Source organism: Triticum urartu, chromosome 5A (genome assembly GCF_056163025.1).
Source record: "Triticum urartu cultivar PI428250 chromosome 5A, HENAU_Tu73, whole genome shotgun sequence".
Taxonomy (NCBI): domain Eukaryota; kingdom Viridiplantae; phylum Streptophyta; class Magnoliopsida; order Poales; family Poaceae; genus Triticum; species Triticum urartu.
The window spans coordinates 681,432,639-681,450,955 of record NC_141877.1 but is presented as its reverse complement, the minus strand read 5'-3'; the positions used below and the strand labels follow the sequence as shown (position 1 = coordinate 681,450,955).

The 18,317-nt window shown below is 46.1% G+C and overlaps 1 pseudogene; it reads right to left on the bottom strand.

Moving 5' to 3' along the window:
- Positions 1–3,719: 3,719 nt before the first annotated feature.
- Positions 3,720–18,317, bottom strand: part of LOC125507650 (DNA (cytosine-5)-methyltransferase DRM2-like) — a 37,829-nt pseudogene continuing 23,231 nt past the window's right edge.

The window sequence follows — 18,317 nt, the reverse complement described above, 5'->3', positions numbered from 1 at the left end:
GCGGAAGCAAAAGAAACCCGCTTAATCATACCTGAGCTGAGGTTGCCTGCACAATGAAAGAAGTATAGTGGATGATCAGCTTCTGAAGATGCATCCTCCACTGCCTCTCCGGATGTGGTCTACAAGATATCAACAGCATTAGTTAAAATCTTGTTTACAAAAGCAAAATCATGTCCAGATGCAGTGCTAACAAAAAGGAAGATAACAATCTGTGCAACACAATGTCAATTACATCACCTCGCCCCTCTGAAAGAGAGGGATAATGTCATCTTCAAAATCTACAGAAACCAAGCACACTGACGACGGAGGTTCCGTTTCAGCATCTCTTACTTTGAACAACTCAAAAATATACAGACCGATCCAGTCCAGGTCCAGGTTAAGGTTCAGGTTCAGAGCACGACGGCTCAGAGGTCTACATCAGCTGGTTGCCCACGGGGACAGGGTTGAGTGGTTGACCACGAACCAAATGCAGCTCGAGGCATCTCTCCGCGATCGGATAAAACTCGGATGCATCCCACAAGGCAAACACAAAGAAAGTACATTGAGATGGAGCTTGGTTAGACATCCGCAACACAATCGAGCATAATCTTAGCTACTAATCATCATCACCCTTCTGTGAGCCTAGCTTGAGGTTCTGGTTTTGCAATGCACTAAGTACAGGTAACTTTTTTTTTTGGAAAAGGGGTGATTCCCCGGCCTCTGCATCAGAAAGATGCATACGGCCCTCTTATTAACCAAATAAAGTAGTGTCAACATGGTTCCAAAGGTCTCCACAAATAATAAAAAAGCACAGACAGCTCACACGGAGCCAAAAAGGGGCTAGAAACACCAACTAGCCGAGAAAAAACGCCACAACCGGCTGGCTAAAAAATAGATAGGGAATCCAAATGCCTATCCTATTACATGACCGCCATCCAAACCGGTTGAAAATATCCCGAGCTACCATCTCCTAGCGGAAAGACCCAGTAACCAAATGCTCCCTGGCCTCCGTCTGGGTGAGTAGCGACCACGAACGGATCAGTGCCGTAGTTCGGAATATGACCCAGCGGAAAGACTAAGTACAGGTAACTAAGATGAGAGATCCCGGTTTCGGAGCAATCGTACGTTTACTGAACTAAAGTTTTCAGAGCCCAAGGAAAGTAACCGCAATAGGTTCTGAGCTGAAGGTATAAATTATCTAATTTCGTTGGGTAAGAATGTTCCAACTTACTGAACTGAAGTGGCACAAAAGCGAAGCGAGTTTTCTGAGCATTTGTTTACTTTTATTAATATCTTATTATTGTCTTGTCCTTGATGAAAAACAAAATTCCCCTTATTCAAACAGAATTGACCGACTCCCAGATTTACATGGATGCAAGCACAGAAACCTTACATCCTTTTATGCCATTCTCTCCTTAAACAATTTGAAGTCGTCAACTGCAGGAAACAAGAAAAAGGTAGTAGTAATCAGCCCTGGTGAGTCCATCATCTATCTTTGCTCTACAATCTACATGGTTTAGAAACGAAATCTAGTGAAAACTTACTGGAAGGAAAACGGATAATGGCAACCTGACCTGAAGTATATCATCAGGAATTGTTCTTTCAGACCAAGGACAGATTATGAAGGGGAATGTTTGTGGAAATTATAAGTTGTCAAACAGATCAAGATAGAGGGTGCAGTCAAGTGCAGTGGAGATTCAGAGTCATGGCAGAAGCAAAAGAGACCCGTTTTCGTCATACCCGAGAGAGAGATTGCCTGTACTGGAACTCCAGGCATCTCTCCGTGGCCAGACAAAACTTTGACGCCAACATCTGCACCGATTTCTCAAGTCAAACACAATGAAATTGTATTCAGATGAAACTTGATTAGGCATTCAGGACACAATCAAGCATAGTGCTTACTATTCATTATTCTTGCTGTCAGCTAGAGCAAGTGGGCAGAGAGTTTCAGATTTTAGCTAACTAATCATCACCATTATTCTGTGAGCCTAGCCTAGCTTGAGCTTCAGGTTTTGCAGTGCAATAGGTTAAGGTAACCAAGATGAGAGATCCCAGTTTTCAGAGCCATTATTTACTCAACTGAAGGTATGACTGAATGATTCAGTTTCAGAGAAATTATTTTCAGAACCCTAAGAAAGTAACCACGGCAAGTTCTAGTCTGTCGAACTACGGATGATCTAGTAATTTACCATACTCTTGTTAGTCTCTTAGTATTGTCTGATCATCGATAAAAACAAAAGTTCCCCTTCAAAATCCATTGGAAACAGATTTACCAACACCCAGATCTCTATGAATACAAGTGCAGAAACCTTACACCCTTGTACACTCCTTGAAAAATTTGAAGTCATCAACTGCAGAAAACAAGAAAAGATAGTAATCAGCCTTGGTGATTGCTGAAGATCTTTCTCCGTCATTCTAGCTTTGTTCTACATCTAGATATAGACAACATCGTGACTGCATATTATCCATATGATACAGACAACAACCTGATTCGAAATATGACATCAGCATATGATACGGGACAAACTATGCAGGAGAATGTTTGTGCAAATTATAAGTAGTCAAGCAGATCAAGTTAGAAAGAGCAGTCATGTGCACTGCAAAGAAACCCGTTTTCGCCATACCTGAGGTTGCCTGCACTGTCTGACGTTTTTAAGAGGAGATAATGCACAGCTTCTGAAGATGAGCTAATGCATCCTCCACTGCCTCTCTGGATGTGGTCTCCAAGAAAGAAATCAACAGCATAAACTCGACTCCATAGTTAAAAAATCCTGTTGGGCAAACTTATTTATTTATCTGACATTTTTAGGCCGAGTTGAACAAAAAGGAAGTAGTAATAAAGCACTGCTTTCTACACCAAACACATGGATGGAACAAGTATATTCTGAAACATGGCATACGCAAATGTAAGCATAAATTTCTCACAGAAGTGACAAGTATTGATTGTTGCTACATCAACTTTCTTATACAGGAACAGTCAATGGATAGAGCAAGAAAAGAGATGTATTAGTTCATATAAAGAACCTCATCTTCTTTTCAGGTGCAAACATACTACACAGTGACACAATTGTCATCATTCAGAATTTGGACAGTGAAATAAGCAACTGAGGTACCTTCTCAGTAATTATCTCCTCAAGCAACTTCCCATGTTTCAGAACCTTACGACAAGATTAAACAAAACATGTTACCAGGAAGTTACCAATACAAGCTAGCAAGAGAAGTATTTTGTTTTTTACTCTAGTAACTGAACAGGAATACATGGTAAGAAACTAAAGAAGCTCACAGATGGTATAAAGAAATTACTTCACTTCCTCCAGGGATTCGACCTTTTCCCTGCAAGACAATAATTGCTGCACACATGCAACAATGTTCAGTTCATGGCTAACCAGAATATACAGACAAAGTGAAGAAACAAACCCAACCTTTTCAAGATCATTATTTGGAAGATCAACCTCCGGTGCACAGAAAGTGATAATGTCCTTAACTTTAAACCCTCTTCCACATTGAGGACACTAGCAAACAATAAATTGGGGGCTGCAATAGTTTTTTTTCAAATAAAGATGAACAGGCTCTAAATTAGTTAGCAACAATAAACCATATGGCTAAATGTTAGTGTGATCTTTCTCCAAAATAAACATCCTCCACATCAACTCAATGTTTAAACACAGATAAGTCACAGTTCCTACATATAAGCATTAAAGATAGCATACGTACTACAATGATTAGGCTACATTCTACATCTATCCCATGGCCGACTTGACAAAATTCAAGATTCTGACGTAGTCGTAGAACAAAGCTGAGTGCTTGCCCTCCAAGCCATCACGGTGGTGTCGGTTGCTTCCCGCAACTGTATCAACTTGAAATGAGTTGCTGAGAGACTTGTATCGCTGTGTCTTGTTAACTCCCCTTGTGTGGTCCTTTGGGAAACCAAGTAGAAATTCCATCTCATCAGGATCCAAGGGAGCAACAATGTTTTTCCCAACCCACACAAGATTCCATTTTTTTGCACTCGTCCATGACATATTTCTGAACACTTTTTGGTGGTGGATTGCCTGAGCTTGCAAGAGCACGCTGGATCCGTTCTGTCAACTTTGCACTGTGCGAACTAGCGGAACGTCTTACCTTCTCAGGCCGACGGCTTCGTGTTATATAGATGGGGCGCACCTCCCATAACAGCGCATACATTCGGTTGAGATTACATTCTTGGAGAGGAAGAAAGGAGATAGAGATAAGAGTTACAAGAGATAAACATTATACTCTAACTACCTAACCAGATGCGCCTCATGAAGATATCCGCCAGCCATGTAGATATTGATGTGTTTAACACCCTCCCTTAATCACAACTCCATTAAGTTGAGATTATACTTGAAGTTTTCAAAGCTCTTGACCGGCAATGCTTTTGTGAATCCATCTGCAATTTGATCACTGGAATGCACAAAACGAATGTCAAGTTGTTTGTGAGCCACCCTCTCTCTAACAAAATGAAAGTCTATCTCAATGTGTTTAGTCCTGGCATGAAACACTGGATTAGCTGAGAGATAAGTAGCACCAAGGTTATCACACCACAAACATGGAGCTTGTTTACTTTTTATGCCAAGTTCCTTGAGCATGGATTGAACCCATATGATTTTAGCCGTGGCATTTGCCAATGCTTTATATTCTGCTTTTGTACTAGATCTGGAGACTGTAGCTTGCTTGCGAGCACACCATGAAATTAAGTTGGGTCCAAAGAAAATAGCAAAACCACCAGTAGAGCGTCTATCATCCAGATAGTCTGCCCAATCAGAATCAGAGAATGCACTGACAAGTGTAGAGGATGACTTGCTAAAATTGAGACCCATGCTTAATGTGTTTTTGACATATCTAACTATCCGTTTGGCAGCAGTCAAATGAACAGTTGTAGGTGCATGAAGGAACTGACATACTTTGTTGACAGCAAAAGAAATATCAGGCCTAGTAAGAGTAAGATATTGAAGAGCTCCTACCAAGCTTCTGTATTTTGTGCTATCCTCTTGAGTCAAGAGAGTTCCTTGTGTGAGAGATAACTTTTCTGAACTGGACAGTGGAGTAGGTGTAGGTTTACAACCCTGTAGACCAGCTTTTCTTACTAAGTCAACTGCATACTTTTCTTGGGAGAGATGAAGTCCATCCTTGTGCCTCTTTACTTCAATCCCAAGAAAATAATGCAAGTCTCCAAGATCCTTTAAGGAAAAATCTGCACTCAAATCTTTTAACAACCCTATGATAGCTTCACCAGATGAGCTTGTCACAATAATATCATCAACATATATCAAGACAAACATGCATGTATTGAACTTGTTGTAGATGAACAGAGAGGTGTCAGACTTTGAAGGGACAAAACCAAGTGTTTGCATTTTGTGACAGAGACGGGAGTACCATGCTCTTGGTGCCTGTTTCAAACCATAAAGTGCTTTGTCCAACTTGCAGACATGAAAGGGTGCACTTTTACTTATAAACCCAGGAGGTTGTCTCATATATACCTCCACTTCCAGAACACCGTGAAGAAACGCGTTCTGAACATCAAGTTTCCTGAGATTCCATCCCGGCAATAGACAAAATGAGACGGATAGTGGCAACTTTAACAACTAGACTAAATGTGTCCTCGTAATCTATGACGTACCGTTGTTTAAAATCCTTTGCAACGAGCCTAGCTTTGTAGCGATCAATAGTTCCATCAGATTTCCTGTTTATTCTGAATACCCACTTGCAATCAATTAAATTTTTACCTTGCTGTGGAGGAACCAAATGCCAAGTTTTATTTTTCTTGAGTGCCATGTATTCTTCATTCATAGCATTTTTTCATCTTTCATCACCAAGCGCTTCCTGAAGCGTCTGGGGTTCACCTGGTTCACCTGTAGAACAAACCATATTGTATTTGGTTATGTGTTTATAATTAACAGCATGTATTACCCCATGCTGTAGTCGTGTACGTCGTGATGGTGCAGCATCAGGATCCTCGGCCACAGAGAATCTCAAAACAGAAGCTCCTGTAGCAGAATCTGCTCCAGCCGGATCTTCTGTGGCAGTTTGATCAGGTGCAGCATGTTCTGTAGGCGCAGAAGATCCCGGGGCCTCATCATTGGAGGATGATGGCGAATCAGCCTCGAGGCGAACGCCAGTCTTCGGCGCGCGCATGGGTGCACAGGAGCCTGCGCCCGGTCCCGCAGCAGATCCGGGTCCCGTGTCAGGTCGGCGAACCTGGTCGCGCCGCTTGTACGTGAACGGATGGTCACGGAAGCGCACGCCGTCCTGGCGAACCGCGTTGTGACGCCCCCGATTCAATCGTACACTAATCATACACGCAAACGTGTCCGATCAAGATCAGGGACTCACAGGAAGATATCACAACACAACTCTATAAATAAAATAAGTCATACAAGCATCATATTACAAGCCAGGGGCCTCGAGGCTCGAATACAAGAGCTCGATCATAGACGAGTCAGCAGAAGCAACAATATCTGAGTACAGACATAAGTTAAAACAAGTTTGCCTTAAGAAGGCTAGCACAAACTGGGATACAGATCGAAAGAGGCGCAGGCCTCCTGCCTGGGATCCTCCTAACTACTCCTGGTCGTCGTCAACGGCCTGCACGTCGTAGGCACCTCCGGTGTAGTAGGGGTCATCGTCGACGGTGGCGTCTGGATCCTGGGCTACGACATCTGGTTGCGGCAACCAGGTAGAAGGGAAAAGGGGAAAAGAGGGAGAAAGGCAACCGTGAGTACTCATCCAAAGTACTCGCAAGCAAGGAGCTACACTACATATGCATGGGTATATGTGTAAAGGGCCATATCAGTGGACTGAACTTCAGAATGCCAGAATAAGAGGGGGATAACTAATCATGTCGAAGACTACGCTTCTGGCAGCCTCCGTCTTGCAGCATGTAGAAGAGAGTAGACTGAAGTCCTCCAAGTAGCATCGCATAGCATAATCCTACCCGGCAATCCTCCCCTCGTCGCCCTGTTAGAGAGCGATCACCGGGTTGTATCTGGCACTTGGAAGGGTGTGTTTTATTAAGTATCCGGTTCTAATTGTCATAAGGTCAAGGTACAACTCCAAGTCGTCCTGTTATCGAAGATCACGGCTATTCGAATAGATTAACTTCCCTGCAGGGGTGCACCACATTTCCCAACACGCTCGATCCCCTTTGTCCGGACACACTTTTCTTGGTCATGCCCGGCCTCGGAAGATCAACACGTCGCAGCCCTACCTAGGCACAACAGAGAGGTCAGCACGCCAGTCTAAATCCTATGGTGCAGGGGTCCGGTCCCATCGCCCATTGCACACCTGCATGTTGCGAGGGTGCCCGGAAGCAGACCTAGCCTAGCAGGCGTTCCAGTCCAATCCGGCGCGTGCCGCTCAGTCGCTGACGTCACGAAGGCTTCGGCTGATACCACGACGTCGAGTGCCCATAATTGTCCCCGCGTAGATGGTTAGTGCGTATAGGCCAGTGGCCAGACTTAGATCAAATACCAAGATCTCGTTAAGCGTGTTAAGTATCCGCGAACGGCGACCAGGGCCAGGCCCACCTCTCTCCTAGGTGGTCTCAACCTGCCCTGTCGCTCCGTCACAAAGTAACAGTCGGAGGCCGTCGGGAACCCAGGCCCACCTCTACCGGGATGGAGCCACCTGCCCCTTCAGCCCCCATCTCCGAACAGTATCATAAGTAATGTAACAGTATAAAGTATATAGCATATACCCGTGATCACCTCCCGAAGTGATCATGGCCCAGTAGTATAGCATGGCAGACAGACAAGAGTGTAGGGCCACTGACGGAACACTAGCATCCTATACTAAGCATTAGGATAGCAGGTAAAGTATCTACAGTTGTAGCAACAATGACAGGCTATGCAATAGAATAGGATTAACGGGAAGTAGCAACATGCTACACTACTCTAATGCAAGCAGTAGAGAGAAGAGTAGGCGATATCTGGTGATCAAGGGGGGGGGGCTTGGCTGGTTGCTCTGGCAAGAGAGAGGGGTCGTCAACACCGTAGTCGTACTGGGTAGCAGCGGCGTCGGTCTCGGTGTCTAGCGAGAGAAGAGGGGGAAGAAACAATAAATATAATGCAAACAAAAGCATGGTGATGCATGACATGGCAAGTAGCGGTGCTAGGGGTGCCCTAACTGTTGGGGAACGTTGCAGAAAACAAAATTTTTCCTACGGTTTCACCAAGATCCATCTAGGAGTTCATCTAGCAACGAGTGATCGGATTGCATCTACATACCTTTGTAGATCACGCGCGGAAGCGTTCAAAGAACGGGGATGAGGAAGGCGTACTCGACGTGATCCAAATCACTGGAGATCCTAGCGCCGAACGGACGGCACCTCCGCGTTCAACACACGTACGGTCAGCATAACGTCTCCTTCTTCTTGATCCAGCAAGGGGGAAGGAGAGGTTGAGGAAGATGGCTCCAACAGCAGCACGACGGCGTGGTGGTGGTGGAGCTGCAGTACTCCGGCAGGGCTTCGCCAAGCACTATGGAGGAGGAGGATGTGTTGGAGAGGGAGAGGGAGGCACCAAAGGCGTGGATTGAGAGGCCCTCCTTCCCCCACTATATATAGGGAGCCTAGGGGGGCGCCGGCCCTAGGAGATCCAATCTCCTGGGGGGGCGGCGGCCAAGGGAGGAATCCCTCCCCCCCAAGGCACCTAGGGGGTGCCTTCCCCTTTTGGGACTCTTCCCTTCTTGAACTCTAGGCGCATGGGCCTCTTGGGGTTGGTGCCCTTGGCCCATGTAGGCCAAGGCGCACCCCCTACAGCCCATGTGGCCCCCCGGGGCAGCCCACCCGGTGGACCCCCGGGACCCTTCCGGTGGTCCCGGTACAATACCGGTGACCCCGAAACTTGTCCCGATGGCCGAAATAGCACTTCCTATATATAATTCTTTACCTCCGGACCATTCCGGAACTCCTCGTGACGTCCGGGATATCATCCGGGACTCCGAACAACATTTGGGTTACTGCATATACATATCCCTACAACCCTAGCGTCACCGAACCTTAAGTGTGTAGACCCTACGGGTTCGGGAGACATGTAGACATGACCGAGATCGCTCTCCGGTCAATAACCAACAGCGGGATCTGGATACCCATGTTGGCTCCCACATGCTCCTCGATGATCTCCTCGGATGAACCACGATGTCGAGGATTCAAGCAACCCCGTATAGAATTCCCTTTGTCAATCGTTATGTTACTTGCCCGAGATCCGATCGTCGGTATCCCAATACCTCGTTCAATCTCGTTACCGGCAAGTCACTTTACTCGTACCGTAATGCATGATCCCGTGACCAGACACTTGGTCACATTGAGCTCATTATGATGATGCATTACCGAGTGGGCCCAGTGATACCTCTCCGTCATACGGAGTGACAAATCCCAGTCTTGATCCGTGTCAACCCAACAGACACTTTCGGAGATACCCTTAGTATACCTTTATAGTCACCCAGTTACGTTGTGACGTTTGGTACACCCAAAGCACTCCTACGGTATCCGGGAGTTACACGATCTCATGGTCTAAGGAAAAGATACTTGACATTGGAAAACTCTAGCAAACGAACTATACGATCTTATGCTATGTTTAGGATTGGGTCTTGTCCATCACATCATTCTCCTAATGATGTGATCCCGTTATCAATGACATCCAATGTCCATAGTCAGGAAACCATGACTATCTGTTGATCAACGAGCTAGTCAACTAGAGGCTTACTAGGGACATGTTGGTGTCTATTATTCACACATGTATTACGATTTCCGGATAACACAATTATAGCATGAATAAAAGACAATTATCATGAACAAGGAAATATAATAATAATGCTTTTATTATTGCCTCTAGGGCATATTTCCAACAGTCTCCCACTTGCACTAGAGTCAATAATCTAGTTACATTGTGATGAATCAAACACCCATGGAATTCTGGTGTTGATCATGTTTTTCTCTAGGGAGAGGTTTAGTCAACGGATCTGCTACATTCAGGTCCATATGTACTTTACAAATATCTATGTCTCCATCTTGAACATTTTCACGAATTGAGTTGAAGCGACGCTTGATGTGCCTTGTCTTCTTGTGAAACCTTGGCTCCTTAGCAAGTGCAATAGCTCCAGTGTTGTCACAGAAGAGCTTGATCGGCCCCGACGCATTAGGTATGACTCCTAGGTCGGTGATGAACTCCTTCACCCAAATTGCTTCATGCGCTGCCTCCGAGGATGCCATGTACTCCGCTTCACATGTAGATCCCGCCACGACGCTCTGCTTGCAACTGCACCAGCTTACTGCCCCACCATTCAAAATATACACGTATCCGGTTTGTGACTTTGAGTCATCCAGATCTGTGTCGAAGCTAGCGTCGACGTAACCCTTTACGACGAGCTCTTCGTCACCTCCATAGACGAGAAACATTTCCTTAGTCCTTTTTAGGTACTTCAGGATATTCTTGACCGCTGTCCAGTGTTCCTTGCCGGGATTACTTTGGTACCTTCCTACCAAACTTACGGCAAGGTTTACATCAGGTCTGGTACACAGCATGGCATACATAATAGAACCTATGGCTGAGGCATAGGGGATGACACTCATCTCTTCTATATCTTCTGCCGTGGTCGGACATTGAGTTGAGCTCAATTTCACACCTTGCAACACAGGCAAGAACCCCTTCTTAGACTGATCCATATTGAACTTCTTCAATATCTTATCAAGGTATGTGCTTTGTGAAAGACCTATGAGGCGTCTTGATCTATCTCTATAGATCTTGATGCCTAATATATATATGTAGCTTCTCCAAGGTCCTTCATTGAAAAACTCTTATTCAAGTAGGCCTTAATGTTGTCCAAGAGTTCTATATCATTTCCCATCAAAAGTATGTCATCTACATATAATATGAGAAATGCTACAGAGCTCCCACTCACTTTCTTGTAAACACAGGCTTCTCCATAAGTCTGCGTAAACCCAAACGATTTGATCATCTCATCAAAGCGAATGTTCCAACTCCGAGATGCTTGCACCAGCCCATAAATCGAGCGTTGGAGCTTGCACACCTTGTCAGCATTCTTAGGATCGACAAAACCTTTCGGCTGCATCATATACAATTCTTCCTTAAGGAAACCATTAAGGAATGCCGTTTTGACGTCCAGTTGCCATATCTCATAATCATAGAATGTGGCAATTGCTAACATGATTCAGACGGACTTTAGCTTCGCTACCGGTGAGAAAGTCTCATCGTAGTCAACCCCTTGAACTTGTCGATAACCCTTAGCGACAAGCCGAGCTTTATAGATGCTCACATTACCATCCGCGTCTGTCTTCTTCTTAAAGATCCATTTATTTTCTATGGCTCACCGCTCAACGGGCAAGTCAGTCAAAGTCCATACTTCGTTTTCATACATGGATCCTATCTCGGATTTCATGGCTTTTAGCCATTTGTCGGAATCTGGGCCCGCCATCGCTTCTTCATAGTTCGAAGGTTCACCGTTGTCTAACAACATAATTTCCAAGACAGGGTTGCCGTACCACTCTGGTGCGGAACGTGTCCTTGTGGACCTTCGAATTTCAGTAGGAGCTTGATCAGAAGTATCTTGATCATCATCATTAACTTCCTCTCTAGTCGGTGCAGGCACCTCAGGAACATTTTCTTGAGCTGCGCCAATTTCTGGTTCAAGAGGTAATACTTCATCAAGTTCTACTTTCCTCCCACTTACTTCTTTCGAGAGAAACTCCTTCTCTAGAAAGGATCCATTCTTGGCAAAAAAAATCTTGCCTTCGGATCTGAGGTAGAAGGTATACCCAATAGTTTCTTTAGGGTATCCTATGAAGACGCATTTTTCCGACTTGGGTTCGAGCTTTTTAGGTTGAAGTTTCTTGACATAAGCATCGCATCCCCAAACTTTTAGAAACGACAGCTTAGGTTTCTTCCCAAACCATAATTCATACGGTGTCGTCTCAACGGATTTCGACGGAGCCCTATTTAAAGTGAATGCGGCAGTCTCTAAAGCATACCCCCAAAAAGATAGCGGTAAATCGGTAAGAGACATCATAGATCGCACCATATCTAATAGAGTGCGATTACGACGTTCGGACACACCATTACGCTGAGGTGTTCCAGGCGGCGTGAGCTGTGAAACTATTCCACATTTTCTTAAGTGTGTGCCAAACTCATGACTCAAGTATTCTCCTCCACGATCTGATCGCAGGAACTTGATTTTCCTGTCACGTTGATTCTCAACCTCACTCTGAAATTCCTTGAACTTTTCAAAGGTCTTAGACTTGTGTTTCATTAAATAGATATACCAATATCTACTCAAGTCATCAGTGAGGGTGAGAACATAACGATAGCCACCGCGAGCCTCAACACTCATTGGACCGCACACATCAGTATGTATGATTTCCAATAAGTTGGTTGCTCGCTCCATTGTTCCTGAGAACGGAGTCTTGGTCATTTTACCCATGAGGCATGGTTCGCACGTGTCAAATGTTGGAAATATGCCCTAGAGGCAATAATAAATTAGTTATTATTATTATATTTCCTTGTTCATGATAATCGTTTATTATCCATGCTAGAATTGTATTGATAGGAAACTCGGATACATGTGTGGATACATAGACAACACCATGTCCCTAGTAAGCCTCTAGTTGACTAGCTCATTAATCAATAGATGGTTACGGTTTCCTAACCATGGACATTGGATGTCATTGATAACGGGATCACATCATTAGGAGAATGATGTGATGGACAAGACCCAATCCTAATCCTAGCACAAGATCATGTAGTTCGTATGCTAAAGCTTTTCTAATGTCAAGTATCATTTCCTTAGACCATGAGATTGTGCAACTCCCGGATACCGTAGGAGTGCTTTGGGTGTGCCAAACGTCACAACGTAACTGGGTGGCTATAAAGGTACACTACAGGTATCTCCGAAAGTGTCTGTTGGGTTGGCACGAATCGAGACTGGGATTTGTCACTCCGTGTAAACGGAGAGGTATCTTTGGGCCCACTCGGTAGGACATCATCATAATGTGCACAATGTGACCAAGGAGTTGATCACGGGATGATGTGTTACGAAACGAGTAAAGAGACTTGCCGGTAACGAGATTGAACAAGGTATCGGGATACCGACGATCGAATCTCGGGCAAGTATCGTACCGCTAGACAAAGGGAATTGTATACGGGATTGATTAAGTCCTTGACATCGTGGTTCATCCGATGAGATCATCGTGGAACATGTGGGAGCCAACATGGGTATCCAGATCCCGCTGTTGGTTACTGACCAGAGAGTCATCTCGGTCATGTCTGCATGTCTCCCGAACCCGTAGGGTCTACACACTTAAGGTTCGGTGACGCTAGGGTTATAGAGATATTAGTATGCGGTAACCCGAAAGTTGTTCGGAGTCCCGGATGAGATCCCGGACGTCAAGAGGAGTTCCGGAATGGTCCGGAGGTAAACATTTATATATGGGAAGTCTTGTTTTGGTCGCCGGAAAAGTTTCGCGCATTATCGATATTGTACCGGGAGTGCCGAAAGGGGTCCGGGGGTCCACCAAGGGGGTCCACCTGCCCCGGGGGGCACATGGGCTGTAGGGGTGTGCGCCTTGGTCTATATGGGCCAAGGGCACCAGCCCCAAGAGGCCCATGTGCCAAGAGATAAGGGAAAGAAAGAGTCCTAAAGGGGGGAGGCACCTCCTAGGTGCCTTGGGGAGGATGGACTCCTCCCTGGCCGCACCCTTCCTTGGAGGAAGGGCCAAGGCTGCGCCCCCCCCCCCCTCTCCCTTGGCCCTATATATAGTGGGGGGGGAAGGGAGGGCAGCCGCACCTAAGCCCTGGCGCCTCCCTCTCCCTCCCATGACACATCTCCCTCCTCCCGCAGTGCTTGGCGAAGCCCTGTTGGAATCCCGCTACTTCCACCACCACGCCGTCGTGCTGCTGGATCTCCATCAACCTCTCCTTCCCCCTTGCTGGATCAAGAAGGAGGAGACGTCGCTACTCCGTACGTGTGTCGAACGCGGAGGTGTCGTCCGTTCGGCGCTAGGATCATCGGTGATTTGGATCACGACGAGTACGACTCCATCAACCCCGTTCTCTTGAACGTTTCCGTGCGCGATCTACAAGGGTATGTAGATCCACTCCTCCCTCGTTGCTAGATGACTCCATAGATAGATCTTGGTGACACGTAGGAAAATTTTGAATTTATGCTACGTTACCCAACATCAAATGATTCGTAATCAAGAGACTCTAAAAGTCCATCAGCATGGAGCTTCTTCATGCGTTTGACACCTATGTGACCAAGGCGGCAGTGCCACAAGTATGTGGGACTATCATTATCAATCTTACATCTTTTGGTACTCACACTATGAACATGTGTAGCATTACGCTCGAGATTCATTAAGAATAAACCATTCACCATCGGAGCATGACCATAAAACATATCTCTCATATAAATAGAACAACCATTATTCTCGGATTTAAATGAGTAGCCATCTCGTATTAAACAAGATCCTGATACAATGTTCATGCTCAAACTTGGCACTAAATAACAACTATTGAGGTTCAAAACTAATCCCGTAGGTAAATGTAGAGGTAGCGTGTCGACGGCGATCACATTGACCTTGGAACCATTCCCGACGCGCATCGTCACCTCGTCCTTCGCCAGTCTCCGCTTATTCCGCAGCTCCTGCTTTGAGTTACAAATGTGAGAAACTGCACCGGTATCAAATACCCAGGAGCTACTACAAGTACTGGTAAGGTACACATCAATTACATGTATATCACATATACCTTTCGTTTTGCCGGCCTTCTTGTCCGCTAAGTATTTGGGGCAGTTCCGCTTCTAGTGACCACTTTCCTTGCAATAAAAGCACTCAGTCTCGGGCTTGGGTCCATTCTTTGGCTTCTTCCCGGCAGCTTGCTTGCCGGGCGCGGCAACTCCCTTGCCGTCCTTCTTGAAGGCTTTCTTACCCTTGCCCTTCTTGAACTTAGTGGTTTTATTCACCATCAACACTTGATGTTCCTTTTTGACTTCTACCTCTGCTGATTTCAGCATTGCAAATACTTCAGGAATGGTCTTTTCCATCCCCTGCATATTGAAGTTCATCACAAAGCTCTTGTAGCTCGGTGGAAGTGACTGAAGGATTCTGTCAATGACCGCGTCATCCGGGATATTAACTCCCAGCTGAGTCAAGCGGTTATGCAACCCAGACATAGTGAGTATGTGTTCACTGACAGAACTGTTTTCCTCCATCTTACAGCTGAAGAACTTGTCGGAGACTTGATATCTCTCGACCCGGGCATGAGCTTGGAAAACCATTTTCAGCTCTTCGAACATCTCATATGCTCCGTGTCTCTCAAAACGCTTTTGGAGCCCCAGCTCTAAGCTGTAAAGCATGCCGCACTAAACGAGGGAGTAGTCATCGGTACGTGCCTGCCAAGCGTTCATAACGTCTTGTTCTGCAGGGAGAACAGGTGCGTCACCCAACGGTGCTTGTAGGACATAATCTTTCTTGGCAGCTATGAGGATGATCCTCAGGTTCCGGACCCAGTCTGTGTAGTTGCTGCCATCGTCTTTCAGCTTGGTTTTCTCTAGGAACGCGTTGAAGTTGAGGACTACGTTGGCCATTTGATCTACAAGACATATTGTAAAAAATTTAGACTAAGTTCATGATAATTAAGTTCATCTAATCAAATTATTCAATGAACTCCCACTTAGATAAACATCCCTCCTGTAATCTAAGTATAACATGATCCGAGTTAACTAGGCCGTGTCCGATCATCACGTGAGACGGACTAGTCAACATCGGTGAACATCTTCATGTTGATCATATCTTCTATACGACTCATGCTCGACCTTTCGGTCTTCTGTGTTCCGAGGCCATGTCTGTACATGCTAGGCTCGTCAAGTTAACGTAAGTGTTTCGCATGTGTTCCGAGGCCATGTCTGTACATGCTAGGCTCGTCAACACCCATTGTATTCGAACGTAAGAATCTATCACACCCGATCATCATGTGGTGCTTCGAAACGACGAACTTTCGCAACGGTGCACAGTTAGGGGGAACACCTTCTTGAAATTTTAGTGAGGGATCATCTTATTACAAAAAGTCGTGATATGTTCATTCTATCGTGATTCTATCGTGATTCCTATCGTGATTCTATCGGGTGTGATAGAAGTAATAGTCGTAATTTTAGTGAATGAACAAATTTTAGGGGGAACGCGTTTAGCACAGTTAGGGTGCACAATAAAGTCGTGATTCCTATTACAATAGAATGAACATCTCATACATCACATATAGATCATTCATCATTCATCACAACTTTGGCCATATCATATCACAAAACACTTGCTGCAAAAACAAGTTAGACGTCCTCTAATTGTTGTTGCAAGTTTTACGTGGCTGAAGTAGGGTTCTAGCAAGAACGTTTTCTTACCTACGTGAAAGCCACAACGTGATTTGTCAACTTCTATTTACCCTTCATAAGGACCCTTTTCATCGAATCCGCTCCAACTAAAGTGGGAGAGACAGACACCCGCCAGCCACCTTATGCAACTTGTGCATGTTAGTCGGTGGAACCGGTCTCACGTAAGCGTACGTGTAAGGTTGGTCCGGGCCGCTTCATCCCACAATACCGTTGAAGCAAGATAAGACTAGTAGCGGCAAGAAAGTTGACAACATCAACGCCCACAACAAATTGTGTTCTACTCGTGCAAGAGAACTACGCATAGACCTAGCTCATGATGCCACTGTTGGGGAACGTTGCAGAAAACAAAAAATTTCCTACGGTTTCACCAAGATCCATCTAGGAGTTCATCTAGCAACGAGTGATTGGATTGAATCTACATACCTTTGTAGATCACGCGCGGAAGCGTTCAAAGAACGGGGATGAGGAAGGCGTACTCGACGTGATCCAAATCACCGGAGATCCTAGCGCCGAATGGACGGCACCTCCGCGTTCAACACACGTACGGTCAGCGTAACGTCTCCTTCTTCTTGATCCAGCAAGGGGGAAGGAGAGGTTGAGGAAGATGGCTCCAACAGCAGCACGATGGCGTGGTGGTGGTGGAGTTGCAGTACTCCGGCAGGGCTTCGCCAAGCACTATGGAGGAGGAGGATGTGTTGGAGAGGGAGAGGGAGGCACCAAAGGTGTGGATTGAGAGGCCCTCCTTCCCCCACTATATATAGGGAGCCTAGGAGGGGCGCCGGCCCTAGGAGATCCAATCTCCTGGGGGCGGCGGCCAAGGGAGGAATCCCTCCCCCCCCCCCAAGGCACCTAGGGGTGCCTTCCCCTTTTGGGACTCTTCCCTTCTTGAACCCTAGGCGCATGGTGTTGGGGAACGTAGTAATTTCAAAAAAATTCCTACGCACACGCAAGATAATGGTGATGCATAGCAACGAGAGGGGAGAGTGTTGTCTACGTACCCACGCAGACTGACTGTGGAAGCGTTGACACAACGTAGAGGAAGTAGTCGTACGTCTTCACGATCCAACCGATCAAGCACCGAAACTACGGCACCTCCGAGTTCGAGCACACGTTCAGCTCGATGACGATCCCCGGACTCCGATCCAGCAAAGTGTCGGGGAAGAGTTCCGTCAGCACGACGGCATGGTGACGATCTTGATGTACTACAGCAGCAGGGCTTCGCCTAAACTCCGCTACAGTATTATCGAGGACTATGGTGGCTGGGGGCACCGCACACGGCTAAGGAATAGATCACGTGGATCAACTTGTGTGTTTCTTGGGTGCCTCTGCCTCAGTATATAAAGGAGCCAAGGGGGAGGGGGCCGCCGGTCAGGAGGAGGACGCAGGAGGAGTCCTACTCCTTCCGGGAGTAGGACTCCCCCCCCCAATCCTAGTTGGACTAGGATTCCCCGAGGGGGAAAGAGAGAGAGGGGGGCCGGCCATCTCTCCTAGTCCTAATAGGACTAGGGGAGGGGGGAGGCACGCGGCCACCTTGGGCTGCCCCTTTCTCCTTTCCACTAAAGCCCATTAAGGCCCATATGTCTCTCGGGGGGTTCCGGTAACCTCCCAGTACTCTCGTAAAATCCCGATTTCACCCGGAACACTTTCAATATCCAAACATAGGCTTCCAATATATCAATCTTTATGTCTCGACCATTTTGAGACTCCTCGTCATGTCCGTGATCATATCCGGGACTCCGAACAACCTTCGGTACATCAAAATGCATAAACTCATAATATAACTGTCATCGTAACCTTAAGCGTGTGGACCCTACGGGTTCGAGAACAATGTAGACATGACCGAGACACGTCTTCGGTCAATAACCAATAGCGGGACCTGGATGCCCATATTGGCTCCTACATATTCTACGAAGATCTTTATC